Raw genomic sequence first — 26,932 nt, 5'->3', positions numbered from 1 at the left:
TACCTGCCCTTCTACCCAGAGACTGTCCCTGTCACTTGCCGTGACTACCTGCCCTTCTACCCAGAGACTGTCCCTGTCACTTGCCGTGACTACCTGCCCATCTTCCCTGGGAGCCACCCGCTTCCTTACAAGGACCGGCCCCTTGTATAGTTGCTCAGAGGTTCTGCCTCCCAGACCCGTTACAGCAGGCACACCTTTCTTTGAGAAGTAGTGCCGACTGGGCATCTGGTACTGGGGCACTGCGGCGGACATAAGGTCTCGAAAATCCTCTGTGTCCACCAGGCGGATAGGCAGCATTTCTGTAGCCATCAGCTTGCAGATGGTGAAATTCAACCTCTTAGCTTTCTCATGGCTAGGAGGAAATGGTCTTTTACTTGTCCACATCTGAGGGACCGAGGGCTGGCTGTTGTGCTTAGATGGGGTTGAGTAGGGTGTCCCCGGCAAACTTGCCGGTCTGTGAGGAAGATGCAGGTGGAAAAGTTAGTTTGCCTTGATCCAAAGGTGGTGCTCTCGATGTCGGAGAGCGCTCAACACCAGCTGGTGTTTCTACTTCCAAATGAAATGTTGACCTGCCAATCACGCTGGCTGTTGCGGGTAAAGAGGTGGCAGGTCTGCGTCCAAAAACATGTGTGACTTCTGTCCCCCTAGTCACAGAGGATGAAGAGGCCGCGGATGCACAAGATGGGGCAGATGGTGGTTGGCCCGGCCCGCTAGGCCGCATTGTAGCACAGTGAGCTTCCCACTGCAACTTATGCTTCATATCCATGTGACGGTTCATGCATGAAGTACTCAAACTATGGATTTTTTGGCCTCTACTTAGCTTTTGGTGACAAATATTACAGATAACACGAGTTGGGTCATCCTTATCGATCTGAAAAAATGCCCAGGCTATGCAAGGCTTAGAGCCCATGCGACCTGAAGAGCCACTACGACTTGTGGTCAGAGGCAGAGTTGTGGTTGAGGATGCAGTTGTTGACGTGCTTCCAATACTCCGTCTCTGACCAGGAAGGCGCAACCTAACCTCGTCGTCAATAGCATCTGTGACACCCAGCTGCGCTTGGTATCACAGATCCTAGAAGAGTGCATTGATGGAATCCTCCACAAGAGACCCCCATAAACATTCACACATCTCCACCTTCCACCTCAGACCAGCAGAGGGAGCCTATTAGGGATATAAATAGTGAAGGTGTAGCTAGGCAGTTCAGTTCCTCTGAAGAGTTCCTGCAGTAGAGAAGCCTAAGAGAGGTCAGTCTGCAGTGGAGCTCAGTCTAGTCTAGAGAACTCAGTTAATAGTTCAGCAGTGGAGCACGAGGCTCCTGTTAGCTAGATTCAGGGAGCCCAGTTAGAGCTTAAGGTGTGCCGGCGCCATAAGATCGGTGAAGTGCAGCAAGTTGCCATTAAAGTGTATAGCCTAGTGAGGGCCCGAGTAGGCTGAAGGCGAGTGGAGAGTTAGTACATAGGGGCAGAGGAGCTTAACCAGCTCACCCCGAAGCATTTACCGGACACCGGATCCGAGCTTACCGGGATCTCTATGACCCAGTAAGGCATAACTGGAGAACTACAAGTCCCAGGATCGCTAAGGTGCTGATACGTAACAGAGCCAGGAGATGCTTAGTCCCTGCATACTGGGAGCGTGAACTCCAAGACAAGGCCCTACCACAAGGTCAGCCAGCGCAGGACAGAGACAAAGTTAGGCATAGCTCCAGGCAGGTCAGAAACTTACTATGCAGAGGCAAGAAACAGGAGGCCCTACACCCGCTCATTGGGGAGGATCCTGATATGCACCCTTCACCCTACAGTGCTCCGGGATGTGCCTGAATTTCCACCAGTAAAAGGTACTGGAGTGACTACCGTGTCCGTTCCCGTTCTTGCTCTGATCCAGCTGGGTCTCGCCTGTCCTGCATTCCCCCTGCATACGCTTTTCTGAGGCCTAGCTCCACCTGTGGGTAGCTATACCATTGAGCTGCCTTATCACCGGCCTCAGTGGACTACTGCAGCGCTGGTGCTTCTCACCAGATACCACAGGTGGCGTCACAAACTCTTATAAAATTGACAATTGTTCACCTTTTTAAAGACTGACCCCAGGATACGGGCCCGGAAGCCGACCACCGCGACATCCCAAAGGCCAGGCAAAGGCCCGGGTACCGAGTCATCCCCATCCCCTGGGCTAGTCACATCCTCCTCCACCTCCTCTGCTGACCTCATCGACTGGCTGACTGTGGGTTGACAGTAAGTGGGATCTCCAACCTCGTCATCATCACCCTGTGTGTTCTCACACCGTCGTCCTCAGAGCCAACCTCTTCCTGCCCTGGCCGAAAAGTCAAGTTGTCGCTCCAATCAGGTATTTGAGTCTCATCATCGTCTTCATCATTGTCTCCACCAACAGGAGTTACAGTTTGGGAACGAGGGTCTACATTATGGTCAGAACCTTCTTCATCTGGTCCTGGATCCGACTCATAAAGATTCTGGGCATCAGTGCAGATCATTTCCTCGTCTGGATTAACAGAAGCTCTGGAGCAGACCTCCGTTTCCCAGGCTATAGTATGAGTAAACAGCTGTGCAGACTCAACCATCTGTGTTACCCCATACTCAGACGGGCAGCTGGAGACTTGGGAGCTGTGAGGAAGCAAGTGCGATTGGGGTGACACTTCTGAGGACTGGAGTATTTGTGATGTTGAAGTTGAGGTGGAGGAGAGCCCACTTGAAGGAGCACTTGATATACGTTGAAGCACCTGCTGTTTTTGTGCCTCATCTGGAATTTGTAGCGATGGGCGTGTCCGTAAGAAAGGGATCGTATCACATTGTCCACGAAAAGAAGTAGACATCTTAGTTTGGCTGGAAGATGGTCTTTCTTCTGCAGATGTTACTCCCCCCATCGCGGGAGGGCTCGACCCACCAGCGGACAGGCACCAGTATTGAGAGAGGGGGGCTGGCCGTCAGGGTCCACCGCAGCTCTGGCACAAAGCCGGCGACACGGAGGTCACACGGGCAGGAACGGACTGGCCGTGTCGGCTTCGCACTTTTTTGGTTTTAGAAGGGCATGACATGCCTATATCTGTGTCTCCCCCTCCTTTTACTCCTCCACCTCTTTTCTTTTCGCATGACTATATGTACTTGTCACTTTTCCATGTGTTAGTTGTGTCTTCTGAGCAGTTTGTCAGCTTTTGGACACCTTTGAAGGTGTTTTCTATGTGTTTCTATTTGATTTTGTTTGCCTGCCATTGGTTTTAACGGTGTTCGAAGGTGTTCGACGAACAGTTCGACGAACAGTTCGGCGAACATACGGGTGTTCGACGAACCGAACCGAACTCGAACACTACGGGGGTGGCTCAACACTATTGCTCTCTCACCTGACCGCTTGGTAGTAGGACTTTTCTCTGGCCACCACTATCCCTGGACGCCGGGGCCTTCGTGGTTCCTAGTCCTGTACTTGATGGTAGCTTCAGGGTGACCAGGGGTCTGAAAGCCTCCTGGTAAGCCGGTTGTCCCTACTGGGTATAGAGAACCCTGTAGGCGCGGACCTGGTGTCCGGATTGTGTCTTGGGGTGAGCCTGTGATGCTCCTCTGGCCCCTTAACTCTTCTCTCCTCTCTCCTTGCCTTGGCCACACTCAGGGCCCTCAATACAGCAGCAGACGTGCTGCTCTCAGACTGCTCTCTGACTGAACAACTCACTACTCACTGACTGAACTGAACTGCCTGACTCCACCCTCCATATATATATCCCTAACAGGGCTCCCTCTGGTGGTTTGAGGTGGAAGGGTGGAGGTGTCTGTTTGTAGTGAGGGCCTCTTGTGGAGAAGTCTGTCCATGCACCCTTTTGGGTCCTGTGGTACCTGTAGTAGCAGGGTGCCACATCTAATTCCAGAGAAATTCACATTTTTCTTAATATGTAAATGAGCTGTTAAGATCTATGGGCAGGACATAGATCTCCCTGAAAATCCGCCTCCAGAGCTCATTTAATTGAAGGGTTGAGACATGTAGATTACTAGAGCAGACTGTCAGTCAGTACATGTCTCATGTACTAGAGTTAGGAAACTTTGATTAGTAGCACTACTCCGGCACTGAAATAAAAAAAAACTCTGAAGTGGTGTTTTACTTTATGTAGCCAAATCTGTAAGGAATCTCTCAGGTCGACACAAGAGCATTTGCCCCAACTGTACATTTTCATCATAAATTGCTTTTAAACAAAAGAAAAAAAAATCTAAATTATTCAATCTATATAAAATCAGTCCATCCTGTAACCGGCCGTGCTGTGTAAGTCTAGTAATAAATATCTCCATTTTATCCAAAGAGATTTTCATCTTTAATTAACTTGGGCAAACATTTTGCAGACTAAAGACCAGGATAAATTTTTGCTATAATCCCTTCCTAAAACATGTGCACAAACTGCAATTAGATCTATCTGTGCTGATCTATCTGATTTGCAAGAGAGGAAATCACAATTGTGATTAGCAGAGACAAGAGTTGATAGACCAGTAAATCAGCTGTTATAAAGCCGCATAGAAACAGGAAGGAAAAATAATACGTTTAATGAATTTTATTAATATGGTATTCAGGAGTGTGTGCATGTATGCTTCCGTACATCAATATTTCTTTTTCTAAGTGTGTGCACTTGCATGTGTGTTTGTGTACATATATAGTAAAGTACAATCGAGCGCAGTTATTGGCTCTCATCTATCCTAAGTCATGTAGCTCATTAGAGGGTCAATATTGACTTTAAGGATTGCTATTGCCAGCAAGTGGCACTAGAGTTCAGCTTCTTCTTCTCTCTGAAGAGGCAATTTGCATATTTTATTTCCCAGAATAGCATTGCATGGCCTATAAGGGTATGTGCGCACGTTCAGGATTTGATTGCAGAAATTTCTGCAAGGTTTCTGCATCTCTTGACCGCAAAACGCTGTACCAAAAATGCGCGTTTTGCAGCGATTTTGGTGCGTTTTTTATGCGATTTTTGATGCATTATTTTATGCAGTTTTATAAGTTTTTTGATGCATTTTTGTGAATGAATGCTTTTTGGAGCTAAATAAAGATATTTGAAAAATAAAAATGTGGGACATCACTTTAACCCTTAGATTGCTGTCTAAACCTGGGGTAAGTATATTGGTCAATTTAAATGAATAAATAATGTGTCTGTTGTATTTCAAATAAAGTGTTTTCTTCTCTGTGTGTGTTTATTTAACTCTTTACTTACAGGTTTACTAATGAGGGTGTCTGGTTGACACCTCTTCATCACTAAACAAAAGGCGACACCTAATCCCATAAACCCTAATCCCATTAGCCCTAATTCCCATTCATGTCATTTCTGGGGCAGCCGAGAGCAGCTATTTTTAGTCTAGGAAGGGGCCACTAGGCCAACATGTTCCCTGGCTATTAATAACAGCTCACAGCTGTTTGGTTAGCCGCTACGATCAGCAACCAGCAGCAATTTGGACGCAGCTGTGTTCTAATGCTGCACTTGTTCTGTCAGTACATGCGAATCTACAGCATGGAATGACATTCAATAGGTCAAAATCTGCAGCGGAGACACTAGTCTCCCCTGCACAAATTGACATGCTGCGGGTGAGTTTGGGTATCTGCCCATGATAAGGAAATGCTGCGGGTTTGACACTGCGTATTTATACAGCATTAAACCTGCACCTGTTAGAACCCTCCTGTTTGTTTGTTTTTTTCCATCTTGTGTTTTGCGGTCACGTGACCATCTGCCTTTATATTCCAGCTTCGCCCTTTTGGCTGTGCTGGACTTCAGTGTTTGACTGTTTCTCTAGTAAGGTGCTTCGGTGCCTTTCTCTGTCAGTTCGCTTGGTCCTTCTTGGACCTCTAGTACCTTTTTGTCAGTTTGTCTTTTTGTGTTCTGCAACAACTTCTCTGTTTAGGAGGTGTCCCATTTTTGTCCCAGTTCTTAGCTCTTTTAGGGACCCATCCCCTTATGCTATAGGTCTTCGTTCAGACTAGCCGAGGACTAAGGTGGGTCTGTTCGCTAGGAACAGGCAGCCTGCTACATCGTAGGGATTCAGCTTAGTCTTACTGTAGGGACAGCTTTCCCCTATCTTCCCTTAGTACATGTTGCAGATCATAACAGTAAGTCCAACCCAAAAAACTAAAAGGAAAGAAATTCGGGGATCAGTATGGCTTCCGTCCATGATTTGGCTCAACGCTTGCAGGGATTGTCTCTGGAGGTTCCCGAGCTACAGCAACACGTGAGTAGCTGTTCTGGAGCGCATTTTGTGGAACCCAAGGTAGGACTGCCTGATGTTTTTTATGGCAAACAGCAAGATTTTTTTTCCTTTCATAATGCTTGTTTGTTCTATTTTCATTTGAGACCAAGGTCCTCTGGGAATGAATCACAGCGCATTGGTTTTATTATGTCACTTTTGAGCAATGAACCACAGGGGTGGGCCTTTTCTCTCCAACCTAATGATTCATGCTTAAGGTCAGTAGAAGAATTTTTTTCTGCTATGGGGCTATTATATGACGATCCTGATAGAATCTCATCTGCTGAGGCAGAACTCAGGCGTTTGAATCAGGGGTCAGGTGATGTTGAAAATTATTGCACACACTTCAGAAGATGGGCTTCAGAAGTCAAATGGACTGATCCTGCTCTGAAATGTTTATTTTTTGTTGGTCTGAGTGAAAGGGTTAAGCATCTGCTAATTGCATTCCCTGCACCTGAGACTCTGCAGGATGCCATGCAATTAGCTGTTCATGTGGACAGGAGGCTGAGGTTCACACTGAATGAGGTAAAGACTCCTGTAATGTCAGGTCCTAGTCCCCAGAAAATCTGCTCAGACGGCAGAGAACCGATGGAGGTTGGGGTGATGTCACTCCGCTCTCAGGAAAGAGACCAGAGGCTCCCTGAGGGATTGTGTATTTATTGTGGTAAAGCTGATCATTTGATGAAGTATTGTGAGCGTATTGCTTGTTTACGCTCTGCAGGAGTATTTCTTTCTGGGAGTACTACTTTGCAGGAAGATTTGATTGAATTTCAGGTATTTGTGGATTGTGGTTCAACACTTAGTGTGATTGATAAAGGGTTTTTGGAAAAACCTAACTTGAAATCCAAACCTATGTAATCACCTATTTCTGTGATTGCAATTGATAACACTCCCTTGAAATGTATTACTCACAAGGTTGCTGCATTTTTCCTCACTATCAATGGAGTTCACCAAGAAATTTTGGACTTGGTTGTATTGGATAATTTACCCTCTCCGGTCGTTCTAGGTTTGCCTTGGTTAAAACCACACAATCCTTTACTGGACTGGTCTACTAATGTGATTAAGTCTTGGAGTCCGAAGTGCTATGATAAATGTTGTAATGGTCGCATTGCGGCTGTGGAAAAAGGGGAATTACCAGTACCTATTCAAGATTTTTGGAGGGTTTTTTCGGAGGAGGAGTCGCAAGTTTTACCTCCTCATATGGATTATAATTGCGCCATTGAGTTTGTTGCGGGGGCTACTCTTCCCAAGAGTCGCTTGTTTAATCTGACTATCCCTGAAAGAAAGGCCTTGGAGGAATATATACAGACTAGCCTGGCTGCTGTTCACATTAGACCTTCTAAGTCGCCTGTGGCAGTTGGATTTTTCTTTGTTAAAAAAAAGGACTGGGGTTTACGTCCATGTCTGGATTTTCGTGAAATTAATAAGATTACCGTACGCAATTCCTACCCATTGCCGTTAATTCCTGACTTGTTTAACTGGTTAGTGGGGGCCAAGTGGTTCTCCAAAATTGATCTCCGGGTGGCATACAATTTGTTACGAGTGAAGGAGGGTGATGAATGGAAAACTGCTTTTAACACTCCGGTAGGCCATTTTGAGAATCTGGTGATGCCTTTTGGTCTTACCAATGCACCTTCATTTTTTCAAAACCTTATTAATGACATCCTGAGACCTTTAATTGGTAAGAATGTGGTTATGTATTTGGATGACATTTTGATTTATTCACCATATCTAGAGTCCCATTGGCAGAGTGTACGTGAAGTTTTGCAGTTATTGAGTGATAATTCACTCTTTGCTAAGCTGGAGAAATGTGAGTTCGCTGTGCAGAAAATTAGTTTTTTGGGCTACATTGTCTCCAGCGAGTGCATTGAGATGGACCCTGTGAAGGTTCAGGCTGTGCAGGAATGGCCTAGGCCTATTGGTTTGAAATCTATACAGAGATTTTTGGGTTTTGCTAATTATTACAGGAAATTCATTAAGAATTTTTCTGTAATTGTTAAACCTCTAACCAATCTCACCAGGAAAGGTGCGAATACAGTCCAGTGGACTACTGAGGCCACTGAAGCATTTAAGTATCTCAAAGAGAGGTTCAGTTCTGCCCCTATCCTTATGCAGCCTGATGAGACCAAGCCTTTTTTGGTCGAGGTCAATGCTTCATCGGTGGGGTCGGATCAGTTTTGTCTCAGGAGAGCAAGGATGGAGTACATCCTTGTACCTTCTTTTCGAAAAAATTTTCGGAAACCAAACTGAATTATGATGTTGGAAATCGGGAGTTGCTGGCTATTAAACTCGCGTTTGAACATTGGTGTCATTTTTTGGAAGGCGCTAGATTTCCTATTCAGGTTTTCACAGATCATAAGAATTTGATCTATCTGGATGCTGCCAAGCACTTGAATGCCCGTCAAGCTAGGTGGGCACTTTTTTTTTCTCGGTTTCATTTTTCTGTTACCTATATCCCTGGTACTAAGAATGTTAAAGCCAATGCTTTATCTCGCAGCTTCTCTCCTACGGTCAGTGCCGAGGAGGAGGAGAGCATTCTACAGAAAGGAGTTGTGGTGGCGGCATTGGACTCCGTTTTGGAGGATGGGATTCTCAAAGCTCAAGATGATGCCCCATCTAACACTCCCTATGGGAGGTTGTTCGTGCCTAGATCCTTTAGGAGAGATTTGTTTGTGGAGTGTCATGAGTCTCGGTTGGCAGGTCATCCAGGAATTTCTGAGACTAAGAGACTTATCAGTCGCAGCTTTTGGTGGCCTGGATGGCAGAAGCAAGTCATCAAGTGGGTGCGTCAATTTACTGTGTGTGCTAGGTCAAAGGCTTCACATATTTCTTCTGTGGGGTTGCTTTGCCCTCTGGAGGTTCCTAGTGCGCCTTGGACGTATCTCACAATGGATTTTATTACTGATCTTCCTGTGTCCGAGGGTTTTACTGTCATCTGGGTGGTCGTGGACCGTTTTAGTGAGAGGTGTCATTTGGTTCCATTCATTAAGTTGCCCTGCACCAAGGCACTCGCTAAGGCATTTGTTAAGGAGATTGTCAAGCTTCATGGCGTTCCCACGGATATTGTTCTGATAGAGGACCTCAGTTTGTGGCTCGCTTTTGGCATGCTTTTTGTGACAGGTTGGGAGTCCATTTGTCATTTTCGTCTGGGTATCATCCTGAGTCTAATGGACAGACTGAAAGAAAGAAAGAACCAGGATGTAGAACAGTTTTTGCGTTGTTTTGTGGCGGACAATCAAGAGGTGTGGTCTGAGTTTCTGCCTCTCGCAGAATTTGCTCTTAACAATCATACATCCTCCTCTGCTGGGTGTTCTCCTTTTTTTTGTTGTACTGGGAGACATCCGTCTTTTGGTTCGTTCTCCAAATTGGAGTCGGCGGTGCCGGAGGAGGAGAATTTTTCCGGTGATTTGGAGAGAGTTTGGACTAATGTACATTGCAACCTTCAAGAGGCTAACAAGAAGTCCAAGAAGTATTTTGACAGGAAACGTAAGGAGATTTTGTTTACTGTGGGCGACATGGTTTGGTTGTCCTCAAAGAACCTGCGGTCGAGGATTCCCTCTAAAAAACTGGGTCCTGAGTTTGTAGGTCCATTTAAAGTGCTTCAGGTTGTTAACCCGTCTGCTGTTAGGTTGGAAGATTAATCCTGTGTTTCATGTTTCCTTGTTGAAAAAGGCTGATGTATCAGATAGGGATGCCACTGTCACAGCTCCTCCAGTGGTGGAAGACGGCGAATATGAAATTTCTCGTATCTTGAATTCTAGATGGCATAGAGGGAGATTACAGTATCTTGTCTCCTGGAAGGGTTTCGGTCCTGAAGGCAACTCCTGGGTGAGGATGGATGATGTCTTTACTCCTAGGCTTGTTAAAGCTTTCCACAAGAGGCTTCCGGAGAGGCCTGGGCCTGGAGGATCGGGATGATCCTCATAAAAGAGGGGGTACTGTTAGAATCCTCCTGTTTGTGTTTTTTTCCATTTTGTGTTTTGCAGTCACATGACCATCTGCCTTTATATTCCTGCTCCGCCCTTTTGGCTGTGCTGGACTGCAGTGTTTGACTGTTTCTCTAGCCAGGTGCTTCTGTGCCTTTCTCTGTCAGTTCGCTTGGTCCTTCTGGGACCTCTAGTACCTTTTTGTCAGTTTTTCTTTTTGTGTTCTGCCACAACTTCTCTGTTTAGGAGGTGTCCCATTTTTGTCCCAGTCCTTAGTTCTTTTAGGGACCCCTCCCTTTATGCTATAGGTCTTCGTTCAGACTACCCGAGGACTAAGGCGGGTCTGTTTGCTAGGCACAGGCAGCCCGCTACATCATAGGAATTCAGCTTAGTCTTACTGTAGGGACAGCTTTCCCCTATCTTCCCTTAGTACATTTTGCAGATCATAACAGCAGCGACCAGATGTTACAGCATAGTGGATGGGCTTCTAGAAATCCCATGTCCACTATGCGTGCATCTGAGGCTTCATCATAAATGGAAAGGGAAAAAAGAGCTGACACTCATTGTAAATGGAAAAACGAGCTCTAACACATTTTTGATCTCAGGAAGAAAAAAGAAAAAAAAAGTATTGCTCACCAAGCACAACACTTCTATAGGTCACAAAGTGGAGGATTCTTCTGATCAGCTGCCGCACCAGCGGTCAGCTGCCCACCCTCACCGGGCAGGAGCTGCACTGCTGTACTTAATAAGCACACTCTTAGAGGAGGTGTAGGACAGATGGTTTCCTCAATCGGCTACCGCACCGACCACCGGCTCCGCACCCTCCTGGGCAGGAGCTGCACCGCTGTACTGAATAACCACACTCTTGAAGGAGGTGTAGGACGGCTGGTTTCCCCGATCGGCTACTGCACCAATTTAGAGAGAAGGGTTATCCCAAAAGTCTTTATAGGACTAGGAAGCTCCAAAAAATTGATTGTCTGCCTAAAATAGGTGATAAAAAAATCCTGATTCACAGAGAGGAGATGAAGGCGACAATAAATTTAAGTTTAGCTTTGTTAACAATTCATTTTTTTAACAATTCTCATACTGCTATCAAGAGGCTTTTGAAGAAATATTGGTTTATATTGGGGAATGACCCCGTTCTGGCAAAGAGTATACCTGAAACTCCCACTGTTGTGTTTAGTAGAGATGAGCGGTGTTCGACTCGAACTGTTCGCCAATCTCAAATTCGAGCTGTTTTGGGCGGTGTTCGAGCCGTTCGGCGAACACGAACGATTTGAAAAAAATTCGGCTGTTCGAGGTTATGTACGATAACTGTTTGTGCACCAAAATCATAACTGGATTTTTTCTCAGTAATGCTGAAAATTAATGTTAATACGCAGTTTGAGTGTACAGCGGGGCGGGGGGAGGGGCAGGGGATGGATCTCTGCAAGAATAATGAAGATCTCCATTTTTTTTTTCTCTTTCCCGCATTTACAGTGGGAAGGTGCAGTCTGTCAGCCTATCAGCAGCGCACATGACTCGCCCCCTGGGCCATGGGGCACTCGGGACTGGGCTTCGGCTCATGCCCCGCCAGTGACCAAGCTTTTGTCCAGCTCCCGCGGGTCTATGCGGGCAAACGTGGGCCCCGTTTCCCGCTACCCTATATGGTATGCCTTCCTAGCAAGGTTTAGCAAGGGGTTGCACCAAGTGATGGTCGCGACCTCCGGTTCTTGGCTGAAGATTATTAGCTTCCACCAAATTGGGATCCGGTACCCTCTTCTTGCCTGACCCGTTACCCGATTCACGTTGGTCCTTAGGGTCCCTTCCACCTTCTTGTTCCTGAGCCCTTCTGTTTCTTGGCCACTTCTTTCTCTTTTCCTGTTCCTTCTCTTCTCCTCCGTTCCTTCTCCTCTCAGGCCCCGGCCTTTTCTCTAGGCCTGCCTCTGAGCAGAGCTCCTACAGAGCCTCTGCTCCCTGTCTTCTCTTCTCTCTGTACTTCACTGAACAGACTGACCCTGATCTAAGATGGTGCCCACCTTTTATACCTCCCTCTAGAACATGAGCCCAGGTGACCAGCAACCAATGGGCTCCTACCTACGCTCAGGAACCATCCCCTTCTGCTCCTACATCACCGGGTTTTCCTCCCCACTCCCCACTCCAGCCAGGGACATAGTCTGTTGTGCCTGCATTACTGTCTAATGGGAGCACCGTTGAGCTGTCCCTCGGAAATGGGGTGTGTGTGCTGCATGCAGCTACCTGAGCCCTGGCCCATTCTCCATCCTTACCCGGGAGTGGAATATCACACCCCTGGCAGAGGTGCAATACCTCTGTAGCGACCGAGTCCTCGGGGCGCTACATTCCCCCCCGGTAAAGCACAGCACGTCCTCGGGCTGGAACAGAGCAAAAACAATTAAGTACAGGACATGCAAAACTTTTCAAAACTTTTCACATTAGAAAGCGGACGACAGTTCAATTCCCTTTATGGGAAACACTTTCTTCTTTTTCAACATTTTTCCTTCACTAGATATGGTCATTACTACTGGAACTCTTTTGTCATGTAAACATTATAGAAAACTTTCTTATTATTTAGCAGCATATAAAACCTTTTCTACATAAAACATTTGCAAGAAAAACATTTTCAAAACACATTCTTGAACTCTGGCCGCTGGCCAACTTGTGACCAGGTGTTCGATCATCTTTTAAGCGCAAAAACTTCAGTAAACTTTTAAACGTGAGGGACTCTCTGTCCCGAGGTAGACGTTACAGTCTTGTTATAAAACCAGTAGGGGGCGCTTTAGGAAGCGCAACTATTTACAGGGAATTGGCCGTTCCCAGTCCTCGGCCGGATGGAAAGGGGGAATGGCTGCTCTCAGTCCTCAGCCAGGTAACTTAGGGGATGGGGCAACTTTCACACAGGTAACAGTTTCATAACAGTTCCTTTACCCTGACGGGTAACTATATACAGTTATGCGCTGCCACTTTTCAGTAGCGGTGTCCTCCTTGCGCACCTTCCTCAGGATAGTCTTCAGACCAGTCCGGGTCCTCTTGGCTTTCCTCGTAGCCGTAGTGCCGCAGTTCCTCCTCGGTAAGCCGGTGGACATGGAGGGCGTACGGTCCTTTGGCGCCCTTGTGTCGGGTAAAGGTGACCACATCACCAGGGTATAGGTCACGTCCACGGTGTCCCTCGGGTAGATGGCTTTCGACGTCCCTGCGGGTCACAAAGACGTCGCCGACAGTGTCCGGGTCCCTTATAAAGCCCCAGCCATTTTCCATCTGGAACTTTATCACGGTCCCGGTGGCTCGGGGACCGCGGGCGGCTCGGGGATCCTGACGGGCCCTGCGTTTCTGCTCGGCACTCCGGGCCTGAAGCCGCTCCCCCCTAGCGCGCCTCTCTCGCTGTTCCCGCTCAAAGGTCCCAGCTGCTGTTGGCAGGCCTCCAGACGAAAGGCTGCGTCCGCCCGGGTCTCCTGAGTGAACCCCATTAAGATATCGCCAGTGGGGTCCCACTCAAATTGGGCGTCCTCCAGTGGGGGCAGGGTGACTTCTCCGGGCTCCGGAGCAGGTATCAGGGACTCGCGCGGGGGCTGGATCTTCCATGGTCGACAGCTGGCCAGCTCGGCCGGCTAAACACAAACGGCAGTCCATTCGGACCGGTGTGCTGGGCAAACAGGTCCGCGCCCAGCGGTGGTATAGCGGGGGGCCCCGGTTTGGGAGCAGAGCCCGGGGGCACTCGGCCTTGCGACCAGGCCGGGGGTCTTCTGGTTGTGCCCGATGGCGGCCCAGTCCAGGAGGGGGGCGCTGGTTGGGTGACGGCGCCCGGGTTTACCAGGCCTTGCGACCGGGCCGGTGACGCCTCCCTTTTTACCGCGCCCGGGGTCGGGGGGCGTGGCGCAGGGCGGGGCGTGGCCGCGGCTTCTGCCGCTTGAGGTCTAGCTGGGAGTAGTGACAGCGCGGCATCAGGTGCGGTGAGTGGGGCTTCGGGCCCTGCGACGGGAGGCTGGGGCAGGCTTGCAGCCGCTGGACCTGGGGTGGTAACGTCAACTTTACTTGCCTCGGTCCTCGTGGCTCCCTCCGCGGCGTCGCCTCCGGCCTTAACTCCTCCTTCACCGTCCTCAGAGGCAGGCATACTCCGGGGTGCAGGTGATGCCTGCCGCTGGCAGGTTCCAGCCTGCCGGGCCAGTCCTTCTCTCCACTCGGTAAGCGCATCCCACTGCGCCCGGACCATCCTCCGATCCAGGTCCTCCAGCGCAGCTTGCGCACGCTCCGGATCTCTAGGGAGCTGCGCCAGGATCTCCGCCAGGCTGCATGGCGGTTCAGCCTGCAGCAGGCTCCGGGCCAAGGTATGGGTGCTGCTGAATGCTTCCTCCATTCCCGGGTGCGGTCTGTCTAGACTGATCCAGACCGCGTCCTGCCCCACAGTTTTATTCTCTTCCCACCCCCATTAGGGGTGGTCCCGGGGCAACTTGGTGACAATCACTTTCAGGGGCAGCCCCCCCACCTTGATGGACATCTCCACAGCCGCGCTCATGGCTGTTGGGGGTGGGCTCCTTCTTTGGCGCCATTCTGGGACCTGGCCCACGATGGGAGGTGGCTTCCTGTGGTCTTTTGGCGCGCACATTATGGCGCTCGTACTTCTGGGGTGGGTGCCATCTTTAGTACAGTGAAACAGTCTCTTTTCAGGCGCGCAATACCCGTTTGTGGCGGGTTGGTCTCAATCCTGCCGACTACGCCAAAGCTGACTCGCCCCCTGGGCCGTGGGGCACTCGAGACCGGGCATCAGGGCAATTCTGGGAGTAGTAGTGGCGGCCCGGTCCCGTGGCTCAGGGTGGTCAGACCAGTGGTAGTCTATGATGTGCTGTAGGTAATGTCCGACTACGCCACCCGTGGATTGCGGTCAGGGCTAACCGCCGCTGAAGTGCAGACCGCTGAGGCTGATGGTGTTTGCAGCTGAGGTAGTGTTACTCCCCACGGGAAGAGTGCAGCCCCAGGGCAGTGTAGAGGATGGTGGGGGTGATGGTGCAGAGAGTCCCAGTGCCGTTAGTGCTGGAGGAGCAAGGAGTACACAGACAACATACTGCAGTCCAATGTCTTTTACTCACAGTTCATATGCTCCGCGTCACTTCAGCGTCAGCAGTGACCACCCAAGCCGTGCAGTGTCCACCAGGTGAGGGACTCGGTCAACCCCCAGGCACTTCAGGAGTATGGTTCAGAGCTCCTTCCTATCCTTCCTTCGGCTCATGCCCCGCCAGTGACCAAGCTTTTGCCCAGCTCCCGCGGGTCTATGCGGGCAAACGTGGGCCCCGTTTCCCTCTACCCTATATGGTATGCCTTCCTAGACAAGTTTAGCAAGGGGTCGCACCAAGTGATGGTCGCGACCTCCGGTTCTTGGCTGAAGATTATTAGCTTCCACCAAATTGGGATCCGGTACCCTCTTCTTGCCTGACCCGTCACCCGATTCACGTTGGTCCTTAGGGTCCCTTCCACCTTCTTGTTCCTGAGCCCTTCTGTTTCTTGGCCACTTCTTTCCCTTTTCCTGTTCCTTCTCTTCTCCTCCGTTCCTTCTCCTCTCAGGCCCCGGCCTTTTCTCTAGGCCTGCCTCTGAGCAGAGCTCCTACAGAGCCTCTGCTCCCTGTCTTCTCTTCTCTCTGTACTTCACTGAACAGACTGACCCTGATCTAAGATGGTGCCCACCTTTTATACCTCCCTCTAGAACATGAGCCCAGGTGACCAGCAACCAATGGGCTCCTACCTACGCTCAGGAACCATCCCCTCCTGCTCCTACATCACCGGGATTTCCTCCCCACTCCCCACTCCAGCCAGGGACATAGTCTGTCGTGCCTGCATTACTGTCTAATGGGAGCACCGTTGAGCTGTCCCTCGGAAATGGGGTGTGTGTGCTGCATGCAGCTACCTGAGCCCTGGCCCATACTCCATCCTTACCCGGGAGTGGAATATCACACCTCTGGCAGAGGTGCAATACCTCTGTAGCGACCGAGTCCTCGGGGCGCTACACATACACGGAGCGAACTGCTTATTTTCACACAAGCAAGGGCATGTGTCATTGGCAGTGTATGTCACATGTCCTTGCCCTATAAGACACAGCCATTTTCCCCGTCGTCACCATTTTCTCACTGCTGCAGCTGCGTGTTAGACGGCACCGCTGTTGCTGTGTGCGCTATACTTTGTTAATTTCAAGCCAATTTTCGCACAAATCTACAGATAGCTTGGGAGTAGGGAAGAGTTGTGATTGCAGTCCTTTTAAGGACTAGGTTACATCTTTTTTTACGACTTTTATCAGGCAGGTCTGTGCTCTTAATTAGATAGGTTAGGAGTAAAGACTAATTGTAATTGCAGTCCTTTTCAGGGCTAGGTTACATCAGTTCCTATCAGTTTTTGCCAGGCAGGTCTGTGCCAGTGCTGTGCAAGTTTTTTTCACAGCATTTGGCTAAATCTAGCAAAGCAAATCCCTTTTGGCCTATTGCAGAGTGTGTTAGTCAGTGGAGTAGCCTATCTGTGTTGGAAGCTACACCACCTGTGTATAGAATACAAATTTTTTACTGCACCTAGTGAAGTAAAACCTTTTGGGCATAGCATCATTCTATTAGTCCATCTATACTAACCTCCACCAGGTTGCAAATTCAATATAATTTTTTTCTGCATCGAGCTCTGAAAAAATATTTAGGCTTCTAGCAGTGTGTGGGACTTGTTCTATTAGTCCATCTATACTGACCTCCATCAGGTTGCAAATTCAATATAATTTTTTTCTGCATCTAGCTCTGAAAAAATATTTCAGCTTGTAGCAGTGTGTGGGACTTGTTCTATTAGTCCATCTATACTAACCTCCATCAGGTTGCAAATTCAATATAATTTTTTTCTGCATCTAGCTCTGAAAAAATATTTCGGCTTCTAGCAGTGTGTGGGACTTGTTCTAATAGTCCATCTATACTAACCTCCATCAAGTTGCAAATTCAATATAATTTTTTGCTGCATCTAGCTCTGAAAAAATATTTCGGCTTCTAGCAGTGTGTGGGACTTGTTCTATTAGTCCATCTATACTAACCTCCATCAGGTTGCAAATTCAATATAATTTTTTTCTGCATGTAGCTCTGAAAAATATTTCAGCTTGTAGCAGTATGTGGGACTTGTTCTATTAGTCCATCTATACTGACCTCCATCAGGTTGCAAATTCAATATAATTTTTTCTGCATCGAGGTCTGAAAAAATATTTAGGCTTCTAGCAGTGTGTGGGACTTGTTCCATTAGTCCATCTATACTAACCTCCATCAGGTTGCAAATTCAATATAATTTTTTTCTGCATGTAGCTCTGAAAAAATATTTCGCCTTCTAGCAGTGTGTGGGACTTGTTCTATTAGTCAATCTATACTAACCTCCATCAGGTTGCAAATTCAATATAATTTTTTTCTGCATCTAGCTCTGAAAAAATATTTCAGCTTGTAGCAGTGTGTGGGACTTGTTCTATTAGTCCATCTATACTGACCTCCATCAGGTTGCAAATTCAATATAATTTTTTTCTGCATCGAGCTCTGAAAAAATATTTAGGCTTCTAGCAGAGTGTGGGACTTGTTCTATTAGTCCATCTAAACTAACCTCCATCAGGTTGCAAATTCAATATAATTTTTTTCTGCATGTAGCTCTGAAAAAATATTTCAGCTTGTAGCAGTGTGTGGGACTTGTTCTATTAGTCCATCTATACTGACCTCCATCAGGTTGCAAATTCAATATAATTTTTATCTGCATCTAACCCAGCCAATACTTTTGGCCTAATACCACAGTTTGGCCACTCAGCTCTGCTCGGTTCCCATCCATTGTTTTTTTGTGCAAACAACTACAGAGTTGTGAATTAGTTAACCACCAAAATGAGTGGAAAAAGGCCTGCTGCTGGTGAAAAGGGGAATAGGCGTGTTGGGAAGGGGAAAAAAGGTTGTGTCCGTGGGGTAGGTGTTAAAGCAACAGTAACATCTGCAGAAGAAAGACCATCTTCCAGCCAAACTAAAATGTCTACTTCTTTTAGCGGACAATGTGATAAGTTCCCTTTCTTACGGCCACGCCAACAGCAGGTGCTTCAACGGATATCAAGTGCTCCTTTAAGTGGGCTCTCCTCCACCTCAACTTCAACATCACAAATACTCCAGTCCTCAGAGGTGTCACCCCAATCGCACTTGCTTCCTCACAGCTCCCAAGTCTCCAGCTGCCCGTCTGAGTAAGGGGTAGAACAGATGGTTGAGTCTGCAGAGCTGTTTACTCATACTATAGCCTGGGAATCAGAGGTCGGCTCCAGAGCTTCTGTGAATTCAGACAAGGAAATGATCTGCACTGATGCCCAAAATCTTTATGAGTCGGATCCAGGACCAGACGCAGAAGGTTCTGACCATAATGTAGACCCTCGTTCCCAAACTGTAACTCCTGTTGGTGGAGACAATGAGGAAGATGATGATGAGACTCAAATACCTGATTGGAGCGACAACTTTAGTTTTTTGTCAGGGCAGAAACAGGTTGGCTCTGAGGACGACGGGTGTGATAACACACAGGGTGATGATGATGAGGTTGGAGATCCCACTTACTGTCAACCCACAGTCAGCCCAGAGATGAGGTCAGCAGAGGAGGTGGAGGAGGATGCTAATGACGACGAGGTCAGGTTGCGCCTTCCTGGACAGAGACGTAGTACTGGAAGCACGTCAACAACTGCATCCTCAAACACAACTCTGCCTCTGACCACAAGTCGTGGTGGCTCTTCAGGTTGCATGGGTGCTAAGCCTTGCATAGCCTGGGCATTTTTTCAGATCGATAAAGATGACCCAACTCGTGTTATCTGTAACATTTGTCAGCAAAAGCTAAGTAGAGGCCAAAAAATACATAGTTTGAGTACTTCATGCATGAGCAGGCACATGGACATGAAGCATAAGTTGCAGTGGGAAGCTCACTGTGCTACAATGCGGCCTATCCGGCCGGGCCAACCACCGTCTGCCACATCTTGTGCACCCGCGGCCTCTTCATCCTCTGTGACTGGGGGGACAGCAGTCACACCTGTTTTGGGATGCAGACCTGCCACCTCTTTACCCGCAACAGCCAGCGTGATTGGCAGGTCATCATTTTCTTTGGAGGTGGAAACACCAGCTGGTGTTGAGCGCTGTCCGACATCGACAGCACCACCTTTGGATCAAGGCAACCTAACATGTCCGCCTGCATCTTCCTCACAGACCGGCAGTTTGCCGGGGACACCCTTCTCAACCCCGTCTAAGCACAACAGCCAGCCCTCGGTCCCTCAGATGTGGACAAGTAAAAGAGCATTTCCTCCTAGCCATGAGAAAGCTAAGAGGTTGAATTTCACCATCTGCAAGCTGTTGGCTACAGAAATGCTGCCTTTCCGCCTGGTGGACACAGAGGATTTTCGAGACCTTATGTCCGTCGCAGTGCCCCAGAACCAGATGCCCAGTCGGCACTACTTCTCAAAGAAAGGTGTGCCTGCGCTCCACCAGCATGTCGCACACAACATCACCGCTTCTTTGAGAAACTCTGTGTGTGACAGGGTGCATTTCACCACAGACACTTGGACGAGTAGGCATGGACAGGGGCGTTACATGTCGCTGACTGGGCACTGGGTAACTATGGTGACAGCAGGACAAGGGGCTGCTGTCCAAGTCTTGCCGTCCCCACGAGTTGTGCGTCAATCCTCTTTATCTCGAAGTTCCTCCAATGCTTCTGCCTCCTCAACCTCCTCTCGGTCCTCCACCTGCACCCAAAGCCTGTCTGGTCATGCCACAAGCTTTCTAACTGTGCAGAAGGGATCCTGCACACCTCCTTACTATGCTGGCAGCAGGGCTCAACGTCATCAGGCGGTTTTCACTTTGAAATATCTGGGAAATGTGAGTCACACAGCTGAGGAGTTGTGGTCAGCTCTGGAGAACCAGTTTCATGAATGGTTGTCTCCACTGGACCTGAAACCAGGGAAGGCCGTGTGCGACAATGCTGCAAACCTGGGTGCGGCCCTTCGCCGGGGCAATGTCACACACGTGCCTTGTATGACTCACGTGTTGAACCTGGTTGTCCAGCAATTTTTAGCCCACTATCCCGGACTAGATGGCCTTCTGCAGAGGGCACGGTCGCTGTGTGCTCACTTCCGCCGTTCGCATCCCGCAGCTCAGCGACTTACATCTCTACAGAAGTCGTTGGGCCTGCCACTTTACCGGCTAAAATGCGATGTGCCTACCCGGTGGAATTCAACTCTGCACATGTTGCAGCGACTGTGGCAGCACCGACAAGCCCTGGTGCAATACGTTCTGACGTATAGCCTGGGCCAATGAGATCCAGAGGTGGGGCAAATCACGCTGGAGGAGTGGTCTTAGATCAGGACCTATGCACCCTTCTGCACAGTTTTGAAATGGCGACGAAGATGTTTAGTGCTGACGATGCCATTATCAGCATGACTATTCCGGTGATTTACATGCTGGAGCACATGTTAAACAGAATTCGGAGTCAGTTGGTGGCACAAGAGGAGGTGGAGGAAGTAGAGGAGGAGGAGTTGTATGCGGAAGGGCTAACATCTGCAAGGTCCAGACGGTTGGCAGCACCAAGGCGGCAGGCATGTGAGGGTGGGGGAGATGGTTTTACCAGGGCGCATGGTAGCAGCCAAACTAGTGAGGAAGGTGCAGGAGCCCAGGAAGAAGTGGAGGACGAACTGATGGAAGACTCATCAGATGAGGGAGACCTTGATCACATTTCTGTTGTGTGAGGTTGGGGGGAGAGGACAGAGGAAGGAAGCATGATTGTTACCTCGCCACCAACACAACAGGGACTTGGTGCTCCTGGATGCGCAAGACACATGAGTGCCTTCTTGCTGCACTACCTGCAACATGACCCTCGAATTGTGAGAATTAGAAATAATCCTGACTACTGGGTTGCCACACTGTTAGATCCCCGGTACAAAAGTAAATTTGCAGAAATTATTCCTGCCATAGAAAGAGATGCACGCATTCAGGAGTATCAGCAGAGACTGTTGCAGAATCTTACATGTGCTTTTCCACAAAACACCAGTGGTGCACGTAGTGAATCTCACAGTTCCAACTTGCCAACCGTGGGACCGTCGAGTGTTCAGCACTCAAACCGTAACAGAAACACAGTATCTGTTGGTAACATCAATTTTGCAGAATCATTTCACCACTTTTTTAGCCCATCCTTTGCAAGGCCACAGAAGACAAGAAGTCTGACACATAGTCAACGCCTAGAGACGATGGTACAGGAGTATCTCCAAGTAAACATTGAAGCCATGACTGTGTCACTAGACCCTTGCTCTTTTTGGGCTTCCAATCTGGATAAATGGCCGGAGCTCGCCACTTACTCCTTGGAGATCTTGTCATGCCCCGCAGCCAGCGTTCTGTCTGAACGTGTGTTCAGCGCTGCTGGTGGTGTGCTGACAGATAAGCGCACGCGGCTCTCCACTGATAATGTAGACAGACTCACGTTCATAAAGATGAACAAATCATGGATCCGAAACGACTTTTCTACCCCTGTGTCATCCTGGGGAGAGTAAAAGCTTGATGATTTGTTAAAATCACCTCACCAACCGTTTTAAGCTTTAAATTTACTAATCATGTTTATCTGTATCTTGACTGGAAAATAATTTGGGCTTTCTAGCAGTATGCAGTACTGATTCTATTAGGCCATCTATACTAAGCTCCACCAGATTTAAAATTACTAATCATGTTTATCTGTATCTTGGCTGGAAAATAATTTGGGCTTTGTAGCAGTGTGCAGTACTGATTCTATTAGGCCATCTATACTAAGCTCCACCAGCTTTCAAATTAATAATAATTTTTAGCTGCATCTAGCCCGGAAAATAATTTTGGGTCTCCTAGATGCGCAAGACACATGAGTGCCTTCTTGCTGCACTACCTGCAACATGACCCTCAGATTGTCAGAATTCGAAGTAATCCTGACTACTGGGTTGCCACACTCTTAGATCCCCCACACTCTTCGATCAACCTTTTAATTTTAATAAAGAACAAAAAAATGGTCATTTTTGAAATTATAAGCATTAGCAGGTTATTAGACACTGAAATCAATCAGTTTTCAACTCAAAACTTTATTCTACGTGATGTTACATTTGCACATAGGACCCCTTGTTCGAAAGGAGCTTCTGAATTGTCTTGTCCATTGAATTTGTCAGGTTTTGGATGGTTTCTGCTTCAATTGTTTTGCATGAGGACAGAATACCCTCCCAGAGCTGTTGCTTAGATGTGAACTGCCTCCCGCCATCATAGACACTCCTTTTGATGATGCTCCAGAGGTTCTGAATGGGGTTGAGGTCAGGGGAGCATGGGGATCACACCATAAGTTTGTCCCCTTTTATGCCCATATCAGCCAGAGATGCAGATGTGTTATGTGTAGCATGAGACGGTGCATTATCATGCATGAAAATGATCTTGCTGTGGAATACACGGTTCTTCTTCTTGAACCATGGCAGGAAGTGGTGTTTGCGAAACTCCACATACATTATGGAGTTCATCTTTACCCCTTCAGGGATCCTAAAGGGGCCGACAATCTCTCTCCCCATGATTCCAGCCCAAAACTTTACTCCACCTCCTCCTTGTTGGCGCTGTAGCCGTGTTTGCGTGGGGTGTCCATCAACCAGCCATCCTCCACTCCATCCATCTGGACCATCGAGCGTTGCTCGGCACTCATCGGTGAACAAAACAGTTTTGAAGTCAGTCTTCATGTATTGTTTGGCCCACTGGAGCCTTTTCTGCTTGTGTCCAGTGGATAGAGGAGGTCGACAGGATAGCTTACGCACAGCTGCAAACCTCTGAAGGACTCTGCATCTTGTTGTTCGGGGGACGTTGGAGGCACCAGAAGCTTCAAAAACTAGTCTTCTGCTATGACAAGGCTTTTTTGCTGCTGCTCTTTTAACCTGACATAATTGCCTGTAGGAAAGAGTCCTCAATTTTACCTTATAAGCACGCACACATGTGTACTGTGAATCAGATACATACTTCTTGATTGTGCGATGATCAGGATGAAGTGTTTTGGCAATGTTGATTGTAGTCATGCCTTGACCTAAACACTCCACAATTTGTTGCTTCTCAGCAGCCGACACATCCTTTTTCTTTCCCATTTTGGCAGAAAATGTAGGCTGCTTAATAATGTGGGACAGCCTTCTTAAGTAGTCTTGCCTTTCATTGGACACACCTGCCAAACTAATTAGCACAGCTGTCTGCAATTGCTTACAGTGATATAAAGAGCCCTGACACACATCACCATCAATGAGTTTAATTGACAAACAAACAAATTCTTCCCTTATCACTCCTAAACACTTTTTGCATAATAATTTGGAACACAGTGTACATGTGCTTTTCCACAAAACACCAGTGATTCACGTAGTGAATCTTACAGTTCTAACTTGCCAACCGTGGTCTGTATGGAGTTGTTCAATAAAGGGCCCAAAATTAAGATAACATAGACGGGAGAGGTCTCTATGAATAGGAATTCCTAAGTATTTGATACCCTGTGAGGGCCAGGCAAAGGGAAAGTTGGACTGGATGGAATCCTGTATGGATTTGGGGAGGGAGACATCGAGGGCCTCAGACTTCGCTGCATTGATTTTAAAATTTGACCATGTAACAAAGTGATCTATTTCAGCCATAATAGAAGGGATAGATATATGTGATTGAATGATATATACTAGGACATCATCAGCAAATGCAGAGCACTTGTACTCGGTGCCTCCCACCTCAATCCACCTAATATTGGGGTTATGGCGAATTGATGAGAGCAGGTGCTCCGTCACTAGGATGTATAAGAGAGGGGACAGAGGACATCCCAGCCTTGTCCCATTGGTGATTATGAAAGGTGATGAAAATGTTCTGACGCGCCCCCTGGGCCTTGGGACACCCGGAGCTGGACCCTTTTTGGTGGATGCTGGTGGTTGTAGTCTCAGTGGCAGCGACCCGGTTCCGTGGCTCAGGGCGGTCAAACCAGTGGCGGAACTATTTATGTGGTTTTGATGTTTAAATGTCCGACTACGCCACCCGTGGATTGCGGTCAGAGTGAACCGCCGCTGCAGGGCAGACCGCTGAGGCTGGTGTTGTGGGTGCAGCAGAGCGTAGTATAACTCCCCACGTGAGGAGTATAGCCTCAGGGCAGTGTATGCGGAGGATGGGGGTGATGGTGCAGGGCAACAGCAGTAACGACACGGAGTCAGTGATGCAGTCCAGGGCCTTTACTCACAGTTCTTATTATCCAGACCACTTCTGCAGGTAACGGCTGCCCACGTCGTACTGTGCTCACCAGGTGAGGGGCTCAGACAACTCCCAGATAACTTTGGAGCGCTTCACAGGACCCCCTTTGTGTGTCCTTTGTCTGGCCTTTCTTACCAACGCTTCTGTCCGGCTGCCTCGAGCCTCCTCTTGGTAAACTTGGCGCCAGTTTCCCTGACCCTATGTGGTGCCTTCCTAGCGGGTGTAGCGAGGGGCTGCGCTACATAAAATGTCACAGCCTGCGGTTTCTAGCTGAGGGTCATTTCCCGCCTCCACTAGTTTCGGGGACCGGTCTCCCCCTTTGGCCTGACCCCTCCACGCAGGTGTATTCGGGCGTGCGGTGGCGACTCACCCGTCCGCACCCCTGGGATCCCTTCGTTCCTCGTTCCTGGAGCCTTCTCCGCTCCTCTTCCTTCCTTCTCCTTCTTCCATGCCTGGGCCTCTGTTACTAGGCCTGCCTCCGGAGCAGAGCTCATGCAGAGCCCCTGCTCCCTGTCACTTCTGCTCAGACTTCTCTGCACTGAACTAAGATGGTGTCCACCTTTTATACTCCCTTCTCAATGCACCCAGGAACTGCTTCCTCCCTGCTCCTGCACTACAGGGTTCCCCTTCCTCGGTGTTCCCTTCCCCCACTCCAGCCAGGGACAGGGACTGTCGTGCCCATCTCAGGGGCATATTGGTCGCCCTGCCCCACGGCAATGTGGTGTAATGCATGCAGGTGTCGGGGTCCTGATCCACACTACATCCTTACCTGAGAGTGAGATATCACACCTCTGGGTGAGGTGCAATACCTCTGTAGCAACCGAGCCCTCGGGGTGCTACAGTTCCATTTATCTTCAGCCTAGGTGACGTATTGGGATACAGCGCCGTGATTTGGGCTATAAAAGGGTCCCCTAGACCCCTACCCCAAGCTTTTTAAGAGAATAATATATGGCGTGCCAGGAGACTCTATGGAATGCTTTCTCAGCATCCAACGAGAGTATCTAATTACAAATTTTTAACTGCATCTAGCCCAAGAAATACTTTGTACCTAGTAGCAGAGTCTGCTAGTCAGTGGATTATCCAAGCTGTTAAGCAAGCTACACCACCTGTAGTTTGGACACTTCATTTTTTCAAAGGAAATGCTTCGGGATACTCAGTGAAGAGCATCAGGAGGCACCCCAAGGCATAGGGGCTGGGACTGGCGGTATAACGCCTTGTGGCAGCTTTAGTGGACGCTACTGGAGCTGGAATTATGCGGCTGCTGGCATGAGACTTGCCCTCCAATAGATCCTTGTAAAAGGATTTAAAGTGTATTCATTCAAATTAGAGAGACAATTTAAATTAAAAAGCTTAGACCTGCCTCCACCACAGGGGGGCTCGCTTGACCCACCAGCGGACAGGCACCAGTATTGGGAGAGGGGGGCTGGCCGTCAGGGTCCACCGCGGCTCTGGCACAAAGCCGGCGACACGGAGGTCGCACGGGCAGGAACGGATTGGCCGTGTCTGCTTCGCACTTTTTTGGTTTTAGAAGGGCATGACATGCCTATATCTGTGTCTCCCCCTCCTTTTACTCCTCCACCTCTTTTCTTTTCGCATGACTATATGTACTTGTCACTTTTCCATGTGTTAGTTGTGTCTTCTGAGCAGTTTGTCAGCTTTTGGACACCTTTGCAGGTGTTTTCTATGTGTTTCTATGTGTTTTTGTTAGCCTGCCATTGATTTTAACGGTGTTCGAAGGTGTTCGACGAACAGTTCGACAAACAGTTCGGCGAACATACGGGTGTTCGACGAATCGAACCGAACTCGAACACTACGGGGGTGGCTCAACACTAGTGTTTAGGAGGAATAGAAATCTAAAAAAAACTATGTTGCCGAATCAACAAAATTAAGGGATCCAGAGGAGTGTGTAATCACTCTTCCTTCTCATCAGAGTTGAAAGGGGTTTTTCGATGGGGGGCTACAAATGTTTATGTTGCGGTATCTTAAAGGATGGCTGTAAGAGTTTTCAGTCCAGAGTCACTGGAGAGGTTTTTCCAATCAATTTTAAGTTGTAAGGCTGTGTGCCCACGTAGCGTTTTTCAAGTGTTTATGCTGCGGAATTTCCGCAGCGGAAACGCTTGTAAAACGCTAGGTAATCCGCACCCCATGGTCCCCAAGGGGATTCCGCATGTTCTATGCACATGCTGTGGATTTTTCCGCAGCGTTTATGCTGCATACAAAAATCTGCAGCATGTCATTTAATTTTGCGGAAGTGCAGCGGAACTCCCGCCATTGACTTGCATTGAGACGCACAGAAACCGCGACTGTACATTTTTACAAGCGGCTTCTATGCGTCTCTATGTGCGGATGATACCCAGTTCTGGAGGAGAGGAGACTCTCATCCAGACCTGGGTACCATTGTACCTGTAAAAAAACAATAAAATAACAAATAAAGTTTATACTCACCTGTCCGGCGTCTTCTCTCTGAATGCCAGCAGCGCTGAAGGACCTTCGGTGACGTCACAGTCATGTGACCGCAGGCCCTTCACCGCTCTGTCTCGCGATATGCCGGCAGCCGGG

Source organism: Phyllobates terribilis, unplaced genomic scaffold (assembly GCF_046119375.1).
Source record: "Phyllobates terribilis strain yellow unplaced genomic scaffold, ASM4611937v1 Scaffold_4__5_contigs__length_816908805, whole genome shotgun sequence".
Classification (NCBI taxonomy): domain Eukaryota; kingdom Metazoa; phylum Chordata; class Amphibia; order Anura; family Dendrobatidae; genus Phyllobates; species Phyllobates terribilis.
Note: the sequence above shows the minus strand (reverse complement) of the source record.